Here is a 13,483-nt window from a genome sequence, read left to right as displayed (position 1 = left end):
CAGAAGAGGGTGTCTAGTTGTGTGTGTTACCCTGTCCGCCATCATTCATGAGACTTTTTAATTCCGGAAATAGTTGGTATTGGATTATTCCTACTTTCATTTATTTTTGCTTATAATTCATGGAGTTTCCTGGAAAAAGATGAAAGCTCCTTGCCTGGATGGATGGATGGTCCTGTGTTCAGCGGCATCTAAAGACAGAGGATGCTTCGAGCAACCAATCTCTCCTGGGCAAAGTTTATTGATATGAGGACACAGTTATAAGCTTCAATGAATGGAGCAAATTTTTGAAGCCCCTGTTAAAGAAAAGATTTATACAGGCCATTTCCTGCTCAAAAGCACATACTCCATCAGCAGAAAGCCTCGCTGCATACCTCAGTGTATGTGACAGCATCACCACAAATCATCTCGGCCAATCATGTAAGAGGCCTCCAGGCAGCCAAATAGAGGGCTCCCAGCTCTTACCTGCAGACATCGGAAGAGCTGGGATGCGGGCTTCAAGGGGTATAGAGGCAGTGAGAGATGAAAACCACCCTCAGAGATAAAAGGACCAGCACACCAAACTGCCTGCTCTTCCAAAAAGAGAGGGGCCTTTCTGCAGTCCTCTCTCCATTGGAGCAGGGCTGCCTGACGATAGTGGGGCTCTTCAAACCCCTTGATGTTTGCCCAGCTCTCCCACCTAAAAGAGAAACTATTTTGTGGCCAGAGACCCGCCCCTTGCCTTTTGCAGAAAGTCAGCAGTGTTTTTACAGTGGGTGAGGACTGCGTGGTAAACAGAACCAGGCTGAGTTAGTTATGGAGCAACTTACCAGTCCTTAACCAGTTTCATTTTGAGGACGCACCGCAGCCAGGGCTCACCAGCGCGTTAGTACCTGAAGAACTAACAATGGCCACCTTTTCCGAAGTGTACGCCACAAACCATCCACGTCAGAAAAATTCACAAATGTGCTTAAAAACAAAATCAGACTTTTGACTCCATCCAGAGCTATTACATCAGCATCTAGGAGTGGAGGAAAGAATCTGTATTTTATAAGCACCTGGGTGATTCTTATGAGTGCTGAAATTTGAGGACCACTGTCCCCAGAAATTGATTTCTTTCCTCTTACTCCACCGCACCATGCTTTCTTCCCCCTCTACGTCTTACTCCTTTTCCCCTTTCTTGGATTATGAAAAACATACCTCAAAACACAGGAAAAGTGTTATGTCTGGTGGGTGCAAGTATTCACATTGTAACAATTAAAGCATTAATAAACATTTGTTGAATCATAATTATATTTGCAAAAATGTTTATAATACTGGATCTCTAGTAAATAATATATAAATACCTCATAACAGTAATATGGTTAATTATGATAAACTCACTCTATGGTTTTTTATGCATGTATTAAATATTATATTTGCAGAAAGTTCTTAATAACGTGGGAGAAAGCATATGGTTAAGTGAAAGAACACTTTACAATATTATTTACAAGGTATATTGACAACTACAAAAACGTTAATACTACATTTAAAAAAACAGTGCAAAAAATAAAACAAAATATTAGTACAAGCAGTTGCCTCTAAGTGAAGAAATTAGCATAATTTTTTTTCTTCTTTCTACTTTTCTCTATTTCCAATTATTCAACTAGCATGCAAAAAAAGTATAATTAGAAAAAAAAGTAAACTAAAATAATACCACTTTAAGAGTCTCCAGTGCCGTCTCTTTTATTGTCTTGTGCATTTGGACCACACTGACTTGCATCTCAGCCCTGACTTGTATGTATGTAACTTGCGTGTACTCCGTTTGCAATTGTTGGAATTAGACTCTTAGCTTTAATATTCTGCAAGCTGGGTTTTACTCATAGTCTGTGTAGCTGAGTTTGCCTATATTTTCCTCCATCCATCCACAAATTAAAAAAAAAAGAATTAGAAACTTAATAAGGGGAAGCTAAGAGGCTTCAGACTAATAAGTCTTATAAACAGTAGCTGGGGCCTAGCCTTTGATACAGAATTTCCACTTCCAGTAACACTCACACAGTGTACAAAGATATCGGCTCACAGCAGTTCCCTGTGGCACTGTCCGTAGAGCAACAACTGAATAAATTATGGTACATCCACGAAAAGGAACACCCTGGGATGGTTAGAAAGATGAGTCTTCCGACGGGACAACAGAACGCCATGCCTAGGAAGTACAAGTAATTAAGACTTTAGATCTAACTACCAAGTTACAGGAACTATGAGAAATAGAGAAACAAATTAGGTGACATCATGAGGAAGCAATCAGCCCAGTGCATAATACAGGGCATTATGTAAGATCCTGTTTCTCCAAGGAGTCAATGGCAAAAATAAAAGGAGGCGAGAAGGGGGATGGGACACTGTTTCGGGACAAAAAGAGCATAAAGAGGCATAACAACCAAGTGCACTGCATGGATTGTGTTTGAAACTAGATTTGAACAAACCAACTGTAAAAAGACATTTTTGAGGCAATCAGAGAAATTCAAATTTGGATCAGGTTTTAGAAAATATTAAGCAATTAGATGTGATAGTGGCATACAGGTTATGTTTTTAAAACTTATCTCAGGTTTTAACCTGTAAATTATTTGTAAGTAAAATGAAAAGATGCTTGGGATATGCTTTAAAGTATTCCATTAAAAAAGTGGAGGAGATAGATAAAACAAGTTTGCAAAAGTGTTAATAATTTCTCAAACTGGGTGATAGGTATATGAGGATTCTTCATACTATTCTCTCCATTTGTTTGTTTAAAATTTTCCAGAACAAAAAGTTTTTCTAAGCAAAATAAAAAAGAATGATGTAGATCTCTATGAGATAATAAATAAAATAATAACAAACACAATAAAAATAGTCATAGTAAATATAATAAAACGATATCATAGTACATGTTGATATAATATTAGCAGCCAGTGCATATAGCTTAGTATGTGCAAAGCACTGTTGTAAATATATTTTGCGGATTAACTCACTTAATCCTCATAGTAACATTATAAAGGTGATACTTTTACATTCAATTTTTTTGCTCACCATTTCATCTCCAGTGACTACCATACTGTGGGCAATTAATAACTATGCCATACATATCTGTTGAATGCATTAAGAAAATAAGGGCATTTATTTCAATGATCTGGGTTTTTTCCCCTAAATTTTATTGTGTTGTATCTGGGCCTAAGAGAAGTTAATCAATTAACATATTTTTCATGGACTTTAAACTGTGACTCTTTATCCCTGTGGTATAATTCCTGGCAGGCAGGCCTTTCTTTGATTCCTGAATGATTAGGGAGGTTTGTTTGTTTGTTTGTCAATGATTTTCATTGCCTTATTCTAATTTAAGTGATCCACTAAGATAACCTGAGGGAACTGAAATTTTTATATCCTTCTCAAACTTTCTTTCTCTCCAAAAGAACAGTAGCCAGTAAAACTCCAATTTAGAATGCCAATGGTTTCATGTCACATCCACGGGAAACATAAAGAGATTAATGAGGTCTTGAGAACAGTCACTGAGTTGAAATTGGTGTTTTTTTTCCTTCCAACAACCTTTCTCTAGGAAACCTTGACTATCAGTAATTGTTACATTTGGAGGCCATCTAGAAAGAAATGGAGCACTAAGGCTTCACTTTTCTCCCAGAAGTCAAACACTTCATAAAGTTGGTCATTGGGTTCTTTTATGAGATAAGAATTTTCTTTCAGTCAACTTTTCTTTCTGAGAATAGGTAGGGCAGTGAAATTTCAATTTGAAGTTTGAGTGGCTGCAGGGGGGTGACACTGAGATGCACTCCAAAAACCAGGAAATAGGAAGATTGGATTTTCTATCACAAGTTAAAATCTACAAAAAGAATAGAATGAAGTGGAGTAGAATTTTACAGCAGAGGAAGGTGAGGGTCAGAGTGTAAGAAAGGTATCAGAAGTGACACAGCTAGTAAATTGTAGAATGAGACTTTGACCCCAGGCAGCCTGTGTGCCAAGTTCAGCCCATTACCACCGTGATAAGGACCCACTTATGCACATGAAGCCAGCTCACCATCTGCCTATGGTAGAGATGGACACATCACACTGTCATAACTTAATGTCCTATAAACTTTCAAGATCATCTGATTAAACTTCTTGCTCTGATCCCGTGCTCACCAAGCAAACTACAGATAATAATTTGGTTTCTTGTACACATTTGTATGGTGAGGAACAAATGTGCTGATTAAAAGACATACATACCAGGGCTGGCCCAGTGGCATAGTGGTTAGGTTCTCATGATCTGCTTCAGGGGACCGGGATTCGTGGGTTCATATCCCGGGTGTGGACCTACATGCTGCTCATCAAGCCATGCTGTGATGGTGTCCCACATACAACGTAGGGGAGGATGGGCACACGTGTTAGCTCAGGGCCAATCGTCCTCATACACACACACACACGAAAAGACATACATACCTAGCCCCCTTAGAAATTATATTTCTTAACATAAATTTAAAAATTGCATTCTGTGATCTTATACTTCAGTTGTTTGTGAGTTTAGTTCAATGGAGTCCATTCTAGAGACTAGAGTGTCACCAGGACCTAGCTTAGGACCATAACCAGTTACTGCCACCCTCTCGAGATGTGTTGAGAGACCAGCTGACTTCTCTGAGATGAAACATGTCACTCTGTGGTTATTTGCACTTCTTCTGCCCCCCACAAAATTAAATAGAGTTCACTTTAAGTTCACTGGGCATACACTGGGAACTTAGTGAGGTCTTATTATGGAAAATAACAATTCAAATTGCTTATAATTTTTGTCAAATCATCTTTCTCTCTAAGAGCAAAGAGGTCAAGAAACGTCCAATTTGGAGGGATCATTAGTGACCAACGAGTTCACAGAGAGGTGAGTTGAGACACAGAAAGATCAATAAATTTAATGAGGGTGACAAAGTGCCCTCAACAAACTTTAGTTGCATTAAATTCCAGTATGAGCGTTCGCGTCGAGTTGGATTCCTTTCTTTCAAACCCACACTCTGAAAACGATTTGCAAGTACAAGTTCAATTTGAGGCCAATGAATTCATACAGAGCTCAAAGAGAGTTTAGAGAATCACAAAATCCTTTGTGAATCAGGTCAATAAATTTAGCGCTGGATCATTTACGTCAAAATGACAGTCATCTTTTAGGTGAGCATTTTTTTTTCTCTCGGAACACTTTCCTAGTCCCTAGATATCAGATAACACCCAATTTGGAGATAGAGGTCAGTATATTAAATGGCAAATTTCCTTAAAGACTTTTCTTAGATTATAAAATCAGAGAACTGGAAGGAATCTTTGGGATCATCTAGTCTATTCTCAAACTCAAGTATATAAATAGGATGTGAGGCAGCAGGAAGTGAAGCATGGGGGTTTCAGTTTTACTCAATGGTATTTAATTTTAAACATTATTTTTACACTGAAGTAAGCATGCATATATGATGGAGTAGAAGGCAAAAAATAAACAAACAAACACAAACCTAACATTTCAAGGTAAGACATGACACTTCAACGACTTTTTATCCAATAGAGGACTACTTCCAGCTGTTGTCAAAGTGCTTGGAGGACTTGAACACATTCCTCCGCTCTATGTTGGTGGGAGAGTCTGACAAACACTGATCTAGTATCACCTTACAAATGTGAAAACAGGCTCAGAGAGGGAAAGGGCCTTGGCCAAGGTCACACAGCCAGCATTAGTAACTGAATCAAGATTAGAACCCACCTGTCCAATGTGCTTGTTTGCAGTCCAACAGGCTGCTTCTGAACGTCAGCGCTACTCCACACTTGCTCGAGTCCCACACCTAAAAGGATACCTTTCTCCAGATGACTGGATGTTTTCCTAGGAAGAGAACAAACTTTGATGTCATGATAAGTAACTTTTATCATATACACTTGGTGGTCTTCCTGTTCCTTGAAGTTGTTCAAGGTTATTCACACACAGAGAAGTGAAAAGTAACATAGCAGGTTTATATATAAAGATATCCGGGTTCTAGATTATAGAGAAGTTGTTCACCCGTGAAACAGAAATAAGGCGCGTTAGAGCAGTGTTTCCCAAAATATGAACCCCAGATCTCCTGGTTCTGAACTATTTGTGATATTTATTAAATATGCAAACTGCTTGGTCTCCATCTACTTACTGATTTACCTCTGGGGACAGAGCCCGGGAATCCGCATGTTTAATCAGTTCCCTCAGGTAATTCTTATGTGCTCTGAGATTGGAACAACACCACCTTACACATACCAGAGGAGAAGAGAGGGCAAGGGAGGGTAAAATGGTATGCTAATATCTTACATCGTAAGCACATCCATACCCAAGCTCTCATTTGATTAAAAACTATGTGTGACAGGTAGAGGAGGGGAGGTGTCTTGATTTGCAGATGAAGAAAAGGAAGGCCAACTGATCAAATGGGTTTTAAACTAAATGTAAAAATGGAAGAAGAATAAGCATCCAGATAAATACCCATAAAACAACCACAGCAGATATAACAACAAGAAGGGCAACATGAGAGACAGATGGGAAGGTGGATATAAAATGTCATGTGTCTGCCAGTCTCATTCAGCCTCCTTTTCCCTATATCTATAAATTGGGAATAACTCTGATTCAGATGAGAAAAAAAAGGGTTTCATGAAATATAAAATCATGTATAAGTGCATGATATTATTATCGTCAATATTGCTTCAATTTTCCAAGGCATTCTGCAATTGTTATAAGTTAGCATGATACCAAAGAAATAACATAGAAGCAAGAGGAAAAAAATGATTTCTACAAGAAAATTAACTGGGAAACAGAAAATAGGCTGAAAACAATTATTTTAACACTCAGTATCTTTAACAAGTGCAAAAAAAAAAAGTCACTCATGAGAGAAAACTCAAAATTAAAACATGGGTGAGTAAATGTGATCTCCAAGATTTAAACAAAATTTGGAGGAAGGACACAGTGTATAGCATTGTGGAGATGAAAGGGTATATGGGTCTCCTTCCAAGACATAGACTTGTGAAGAGGGAAATGAGGAACAGTTTTGTGGAAATTCATGAACTTGAGGTAGAATCGCACTGAGGAGCAAGTGGAAAGAGGAGGCAGGTAGAAGGGATTGGTTAGCAGAGCTTACCCCAGAGCAGCGGACCAGAGAGACAGAATGAAAGGTTCCCTCCAGACTCCCATCGCTAAATTGGCTGAGCTTCAGGTGGAGAGAGATGGAGTGCTTCATCTCCTTCCCTGCCACGTGTTTCCTCACCTGTGGGATCTCTCAATGGCCAATGTTCAGGTGTTCAGGAAGGAGACGCCTTTCATCTCTGCTATTTTTCACTGACATCTGAAGAAACACCTATTCTAATTTAGACGAGACGGACCTGTGTTCATGCTGGAGAGGAGAGTAATGCAAAAGAAAGGGAAGAGGAGAAACAACATAGTTTCAGGGTTAAGAAGGCAAGCTTTGGATTCTGGAACAAGTTCGTCGCCTGTACCTAAACTTTCATTTTGTTAAAGAGGGAGTAATAGCTACCTCCCGGGCTTTCCATGAGGATGAAACAAAATATATGTGAAATACTCAGCATAGCGTCTGACTCACAGTAAACGCTCAGTCATTGGAGTATTCTTGTTAGATCTCAGGAAGGAGACTTCTTCAAACGAGAATATATTTTGCTTTGCTCTGGATTCTCAAAATTTGGCAGCAAAGTCCAATTATGACAGTTGATAAGAAAACTGGAGAACAACCCATTAGGACCTAACTTTGTTTTCTTAATCCTCGTGAAAAAATCCACCGGGGGAATAGTGACGTAGCTTTTCTGTTATAGATCACAAAAACCTCCGAATGTAAAACAACCAGGCCAGACAACAATGTCCTTTCTATTTCCTGTAGCTCTGGACTCAAAGGTCATTCATACATAGATCAGGTCTTTTCTCAGACTAAGACAAATTTAGGTGAAAAACATTGGCTTCTATTTTCTGATATTTCTATAATAAACTTGAATCAACTCTACAATAAAAAGTTGATTTAAAAGTAATATAAGAAAAGAAATAAAATTGGCTTCAAATAAAAAAGTATTTATTTCTTTTTCCATATGTGTTCTCCTGGAAGGATAGTTGATGAACTTAAAAAAAATGGGTACAAAATATGTCCGATAAGATTTTTGTACTTATTTGCAAGGTTGCACGAGATGAAAATGAAACCATATAACAAGGTGGATGTAATTATATGCTCAAATCAATATTTACTTTCTATTGCAAATGCTGCTCAGTCTTTTCCCTTTGGTGTCTTATGTTGGTTTGGTTTTATCACTGCTTATAAAAATTTATCTGAATAAATTAAAGGAACCAGGCGGCCTTTTCATCAGAGTATAGTCATACCGAGATCTTCTGCCAAATGCAATGTTCCTTCCTTTTTCGAGACCCTGGAAACGTTTTCACCATTTGACATGCAAGAATCTTCACTCTTACAACAATCAGTACAGAGAGAAGGCATTGTAATCAAGGAAAATGCCTACCAAATTGCCTCCCCTTCTAAAAGCCATCTGTGTATAATGACTCCCCATAGCAACTGTAAAGTCATAAGCAATCGGGACAGTTGCTCAAGCTAAGAGAAAACGCAAATCACAGAATTGAGAATTATAGGACAATAAAGGCAGCCTGGCTACAGAAGATCTAAAATCACCCAAGTTATAAAACTTGGGATGATAAATCCTGTGTTATTTCATGCTTATGAAAGCTAACATATTCACCAGCTTATGCCAGCTCCCCACTCCCTTTCTTTTGTTTCGATTTAAATACTAAGCAATACAAGCATTTTCTATTCCCTGAGCTTAATTGGTAACTAAAAGCTAGATTGGTTAGATGTCTGAATAGCAGAAGGAAAAGGGAAATATTTAAAGAATCCCTCTATGGCTCTAAAATTGCTTTGGTCACATGAAGATAAAACAAGATAATCATAGAATTTTATTGTTGTGAGTCTAACCCTCTCATTTTACAGCTGGGAGAACAAGCTTCTCATCTCCCCTTCATCTTCCTCTTAATTTCAACCTACTGATCTTGCCATGTCCCCTATTTCAGGGAAGAGCATTTGCCAACAGCAGAGATCTGAGCATCATTTCTGTTGAGTCCATCTCTAAATATCTCTCATTGATATCCACTTCTATCCACACCCATGGTCTCTGCCCAGCCCATGCCTTCATCACCTCTCCCCTGGGTGACTGTGGTTGCATCCGAACTCACGCTTTGCCTCCAATCTTCCCCTCCTGCCTCAATCCGTACCCTCTCCTCAGTGGGGAAGCCAGAGAAATGCTTCTAAAGAGCTAACAGCATCACTCCCATGTTACATTCTTTAGTGATTTTTCATCACACTTTAAACAATGCCCAAAGTCCCTAACAGATTCACAAGACCCCTGGTAACCTCTCCAACTACATCTCTTCCATGTCCCCGCTGTTTTTTTGTGTGTGTGTGTGAGGAAGATCAGCCCTGAGCTAACATCCATGCCAATCCTCCTCTTTTTGCTGAGGAAGACTGGCCCTGAGCTAACATCCGTGCCCATCTTCCCCGACTTTATGTGGGACACCACCACAGCATGGCCTGACAAGTGGTGCATTGGTGGGCGCCAGGGATCTGAACCCAGGCCGCCAGCAGCAGAGCGCGCACACTTAACCGCTACGCCACAGGGCCGGCCCCCATGTCCCCACTTTTTGCACCCACTACATCAAATTTCATTTAATTCCTCAAACACACATGCTCTCTCTCACCTTCCCACATTCTGCTCCTTCTGCCCAAAACTCTTCTCCCTCCTCTTTACCTTGCTAATTCCTACTCATCATGAGCTTGCAGCTTAATCTTCTCCAGAAAACCATCCTGACCACTCCTTCAGATGTGGTGTGGCACTCCCGTAATGTGCTCTCAGAACTCTCCACAGCTGTAACAAAGCACTTGCCCTACTTTCTTGCTATTGCTCATCAGGTGTTTGTCTTCTCAGCCAGACCACAAGCATTATGACAGCAGGGACTAAGTCTATCTTGCTAATTCTTGTATCTTTAGCTCTTAGGATAGTTTCTGGAACATAAAAGGTGTTTAAATTGTATTTCTTGAGTGAATTAATAATTAATTAATAAACTTCATTAGTTGCTCAAATTCTTAGTGAACTAGTAGTATATCTAACTAGATACCAAACTAGTGTTTTCAGCTCTACTAAATTTGGGGGATATTTTATTATTAATTTCAAGCTATTTATTCATTCAGTGAATGTTACATTAAATGTTAGGGTATAAATTAGCATTGAATATTACTTTACAGTAAAAATATAAAGCACTTCATTGCTCAATCCTAAAACCTATCCCAAAAGTAGGCAATTTTTATAATCTCATTTTAAGACAAAGTTGTTTCTTTCCTTCATTCCTTCTTTGCTTTCTTCCAATTCAGTCAAAAAGCCTCACCACAGGAGGGCATTAAAGGGAGTTGGGAAGGCAATCCAGCAGAGGTTGGGACCTGGACAAGGGGGGATCCACATGGGACAGGAGACCAATGGGGGTAAGGAGTTTACCCACAACTGGGGAGGATTAAACAAATAAGTAAATATATTAAGGACAATGGAAGCCAAATTTCTCACTGTTGAAGAAGGAAAGTACAAATATGGAAAAGGGGAAGGGATTCAAATGAACCCCGTGGCATGAATTGGAATCAGAGGTATCAGTGTAACCTCACGGAACAACAGAAACAACAGGAGAACCTTTGCGGCTGGAACATGATGAGCAAGAGAGAAGAGTGGAAAAAGATGAAGTCCGGGGCTCGCCAGGAACTGTTAAACCAGACTCTCAAAAAATAACACCTGAGAATCTATTTCACGAGTTATTTTTAAGTGTTCAAAAATTTGTTTCCCCACACTAAAGAAAGGACTTTAATATATTAACACAATCACTCATAAACTTTAATGACATCAGAAATATATCCAAATAAGAAACTGGCAAACCAAGGGACAAAATTGAACCCAGTCAGCACTGAATAAAATGGCCCAAGCTAGTGATTCTTAACCATTGGTGTCTTCAGTTCTAGAGTCACATCCAAGACTTGAATCCCAGAATAAAAGAAATAAAATGTTTACTATTTTTTTCTTAAAGAATGTTAACATGATTTTAGGTAATCTGCTCTCGTGGGTTGCCATTTATACTAAGTTGTAGAGACATGAAAGTTTATATCAGTAATTTGAGTGATAAATACCATTGTCATGACTGTGCAACTATGCAAATATTCTTCTTTTAGTAGTTAAAAACTGTATTAATACTACAGAGAATAAATATTCCCGCTAAAATCATGGTAAAACACAAAAATACTAAATTAAAATTTGCATTTTTATTTATCATTTGCAGTTAGATGTGTCAAGAGGAATCTTGTCCAATTTGCAAATGAACGTGAAAACTGAAGGAGTCATCTCCTTAACAATTATTATAAAAACTCTATGCCCCTCCTGGCCAATGCTTTTGTCCTCAGGCTGCAAATCCCTTAACTTGGTGACTGAATCACAAATGATCAAGTTGAATAGGGAAGCTTTGTTTTCTTCCAATTAAAGAAAACTTACCTTTGGCTGATATCATGATTATTCTATTTTGGAAAAGTGTTACTGCAGTGATTTAAAATATGCTAGGAGAGAGATGATTACCCACTGTATCAGTAAGGGTCTTGGCAGAAAACAGATGGCATACTCCAACTGGGTAATTTGAGACAAGTTTAATAAAAGGAATCTTTACAAAGGTGTAGGCAGAGTTTAGAGAAATCAACAATGCAATGCAGAACCCCAGGAATGGCAACAGTATGGAGACTGAGAAAGGCAAAGAGTGGTTTAGAATCCAGAGAGAGTAAGTAAGCAGAGAAGACTGCTTGACAGCAGCAGGGACACAGCCAACCCACAGCCCAGCAGGGAGGGAGCCAGAGGAATAAATTCCCCAATCTCACCCTCCTCCTGCCTTCTGGTCTTCCCATTGGCCAAACCCATCCTGAATCTGGAGATCTCACTGATGTGGACCATGCAGGTCATCTTTCCATGGCAAAGAACAGACAATATCCATCTTATCTCCCTTTTCAAACATCAGAATGATGTAGAAAAGTAATGCATTACATGGCAGTCCTTACTCCTCCACAGAAACAGGACTGAGTTGTGGGTCTTTTGTGGAAGGCATGGCAATCACCTCCAGATCACATGTTTCCCCTGTCTTGTTGATCCATTATCATAAGGGTATTTGGAGGTTTTTACTGGTCTGGGCTGTCCAGCATCCATTTGCTCTCCACTTGGATCAGCACTTTTTGTTAAAGTGTCTACCCTTTCTTCCCGCAGCCCATTTGTTTGAGAAAAGCTGGTACCACTCCAGACTTGAAGATAGGGTGTGGCATAGGACTATCTGATCAGTATAATCACATCCCTCAACTACAGTTGACTATCAGGGATAGGTGTGACCTAAATTGATCCAAACAGACTGAATCCTGTTGACTACTGGGGAAAGAGACACATTCCTCTCTCCTAGTACCAATGAGGAAGCATGTAGCCCTAGGGCCACAAGGGGAGATGCTTGCTGAAAATGGAAATAACATCAAAAAAGAGAGAAAGAAACTACATCTTATTCTCACCAGATCAAATCTCATCCTGCCACTGTTCTTTTCTATAACTCAAGGCAATAAATGCCCTTTATTGTTTGAGTCAGGTTTTCTGTTGTTTATGACAGAGAGGTGTCTCACTGATACAGTTGACTGTATCAAGGCTCCTGGGTGCTTCAAGCAGAAGTAACTACTTTCTAGATAGTCTCAGTTGATGTTCTTGAAAATCCTGCTCACAGCATATCATTAATAAACTCTGAGCAGCCTACTGAGAAGCCTTGATGTTTATATATTAACACCTAAGACTATTTTAATTAGAAGAAATGTTTAGACTAGCCAATAATAATTGAACAGATTATGAAAATACTCCTCCCTCTACATTCTGAAGGTATTTCCTGAGAACTTATTACATACTAGACATCGGGGATGTAAAAAACGACTAAGACTAGTGTCTTCAGAGAGTTCTCTTGAATTTAGCAGAGACATATCAAGAAGCTCATCTTACATGGTGATATAACATTACAATTGAAGAATATACAGATGTTGGGGAAACTCAAAAGAAGGAGCTATTAACTCCACTGTGATGCAAAAAGTCTGATAAGCTTCACAGCCTTTTTTCCCCAAAGTGCCTTTTTTTATTGATGTCATAATAGTTTATAACATTGTAAGACTCCAGTTGTACATTATTATTTGTCAGTCACTATATAAATGCCCCCCTTCACCCCTTGTCCCCACCCCCCAACTCTCTTCCCCCTGGTAACCACCAAACTGTTCTCTCTGTCCGTGTGTTAGTTTATATTCCACATATGAATGAAGTCATACAATGTTTGTCTTTCTTTGTCTGGCTTATTTCACTTAACTTAATACCCTCCAGGTCCATCCATGTTGTTGCAAATGGGATGATTTTGTCTTTTTTTATGGCTGAGTAGTATTCCATTGTGTATATATAC

The sequence above is a fragment of the Ceratotherium simum genome, chromosome 4, assembly GCF_057802395.1.
Source record: "Ceratotherium simum simum isolate JZ-2026a chromosome 4, ASM5780239v1, whole genome shotgun sequence".
NCBI lineage: Eukaryota > Metazoa > Chordata > Mammalia > Perissodactyla > Rhinocerotidae > Ceratotherium > Ceratotherium simum.
This window is presented reverse-complemented; position numbering follows the sequence as displayed.